The sequence below is a fragment of the Pteropus medius genome, unplaced genomic scaffold (genome assembly GCF_902729225.1).
Source record: "Pteropus medius unplaced genomic scaffold, Ma_sr-lr_union100, whole genome shotgun sequence".
NCBI classification, from domain to species: Eukaryota; Metazoa; Chordata; class Mammalia; order Chiroptera; family Pteropodidae; genus Pteropus; species Pteropus medius.
In genome coordinates this window covers 5,415,498-5,418,064 of record NW_024344371.1, presented here as the reverse complement: position 1 = coordinate 5,418,064, position 2,567 = coordinate 5,415,498, and positions in this window count along the sequence as shown.

Here is a 2,567-nt window from a genome sequence, read left to right as displayed (position 1 = left end):
ATTAGAGTCACACTAAAGAAGAATAAGGTAGATTACAGTTATTCATCTTCATTTGTGCTTTAGGTATTTCTATTGTCCTTTAAGGCATTCATATAGTGGATATTCTAAAAATAATAATGATGGTGACAAATTATGACTGATTCACTGTAGATAACTGAGACCAAACAATAACATTAATATTGGAGTAAAAGGTGTTCATTTGGAGGCAACTCTATTCATAAATGAATGAGACAGATGTATATACCTGTAATTACCAAGGGTGGAGAAGTAACCAGTTACAGAGAAAATTTGGAAAGGAATTGGAGGTATTGGTAAGGTACCCTAAGGAATTGTTATGAGCATATTCTTTACCTCAAGACCTTAAATCAATTTTATTTTCATATAAAAAGATATGGAGCTCATAAAAAATTAAATCATTAATTTTACAGTGGTATACCTGACAGTTCTGACAGCCACATGTGGTAGCTTAGGATTATATTCCATTGCCAGCTAAAATATTAATAGAACATCGACTAACTATTTTTTTCACAGTCTATCAGGCCCAGAAGTTATTATGAAATCAGGTCTGCCTTCAGGGGATTTGGTTTAGTTACTGTACCAGCAGGTAATTTTTGTGTATTTGCTTTTTGAAGGATGGATAGTTTTTGAAGTAAAGGCAGAGAAGTCCTAATAAATCATCTTTATGAAATATTCATTACATCTGTATATTCTTTACAAGGCTTCTGTCAGAGAAATTACAGAATGATTAAAAAAACATTTAGTAGTAAGTTGACAAGGCACTTTATAAACCTAGAAGAGTTTAGGTTCTAACTAGAAAAATGTTTGAAAAGAAATTATTTCCACTTTTATTAGAAAAGTAAAGTAAAAATGAAATAAAAAAGTAAAAGAGCCCTAGAAATAGCTAAGTTGCCTTTTGGGGAGGTAAATTAGCTCTTTACTCTCTTTTGGACATTATCCTTTGTATCCGAGGATTTATAATGTTCACTGCTTAAAATCAATGATTTGTTGAAAACTAAAGATTAATAAAGGTGCAGTATACATACAAAAGACCCTCAGTTCAGGCCTGTTGATGCAAGCTGTTATGATATGTCCATGCGTGGTACCAAGAATGTAGATTCTGGAGCCTGACTGCGTAACTCATGTGGTTGTTTTAAATATTAAATGAATTAATATATTCTAAATGTTAGCAAAAAGACAAATATAAAGTACTATAAATCTTGATTATTCTAAGGGATTAAAAATGTACTATCAAGGAATTTCAGATGAATTGACGAGTGAACTTGTTTTGTCTTGTTTTGTGTATTTTAAATCTCATATTTAATCTCATATATACATAGCTAACACCATTCATGGCACTTGGTTAGACAGATGAAATGCATTTAACATGTGCCATTCCTACCCTTTGCTCTAAGATCATCTGACATGGCTAACTTATGGCCTAAAGTCCCTGGCTGTGCGAAATAACACTCTTTTTTTTTTTTTTTTGCTGGATAGTGCCAGTATATCATTGTCCAGCTTTTAGCCAGCTCCTCTCAGAGGATATGTACTCTCACAAATGTAATTTTTATATTCTTAAGATTCATTTCTGGATAATTAATGACTGTCTTACCACTACTCCAATTTAAATAGCTCATGTGCAACCTGCTGAGAAAATCTTTATTTGGGCATAGAAATTAATGATGCAGACCATTTTATTTCTCCCAAGTGCAGGGTCTATGAGAAATAAAAGGATGGAACTGATAGACAAAGTAAGTTATAGTATCACACCACTGTGGAATATTTCATAAAGCCTCAGTTTTCTTAGTAGTGTATTTGCTTCTAACAGTTCACTGTAACTGTGGAAAAGTCAAAGGCAGGAAGAGAATCATTCTAGATCTGAAAATTAAGAATGTATTTGTTTAAATCAGAATTTTATGTTATAGAATTTGTCAGGCATACAAAAGAAATTTGCATCTCCTTAGAAAAAACAGAAATGTAACATTGATAACGATCTTGTATCTCATGCTCTTTCTCCAGGGCAGCATTTTTGATTCAAAGCTATCTAAAGTTGAGTCAGAGACATAGATGCTGCACACAGGTAATTCTTCCTTCAGATTTATAGCAGGCTCAAAGCAGTGGGCCTAATGCACAATATCATGAGGTTAGTTGTCACTTTGAGCTGTCAACAATATTTAATCTAAAGCAAACATAAATATTATGCCCTCTATGCTATTTCAATTTCCTCTTCTGGACTTCCATTAAGTCTAAATAAAAGTAGAATGAAGTAGAAGTGGGCTTTTAATAGGAGCCATTATCTTAAATTATAGGGATGTATAATTGAGTGAAAAAATACTAAAATCAGTAGATCTCAGTTCTATGACATCTATGATTCTAAACTCCCTGAAGTGTATTAGACAAAAGTTTAGCCACAGTTATTTTATTTAAGGTGATTATATAATCTAAAATATTGAGTCAGTAACATTTATGTGGTTCTGCTATGCATTAGGCATTGCCTTAAGTCCTCTGTAAGACTATGGTGAGTGTTAAATAACTGATATGTATAACCTTCAATAATCATAAAATGTATA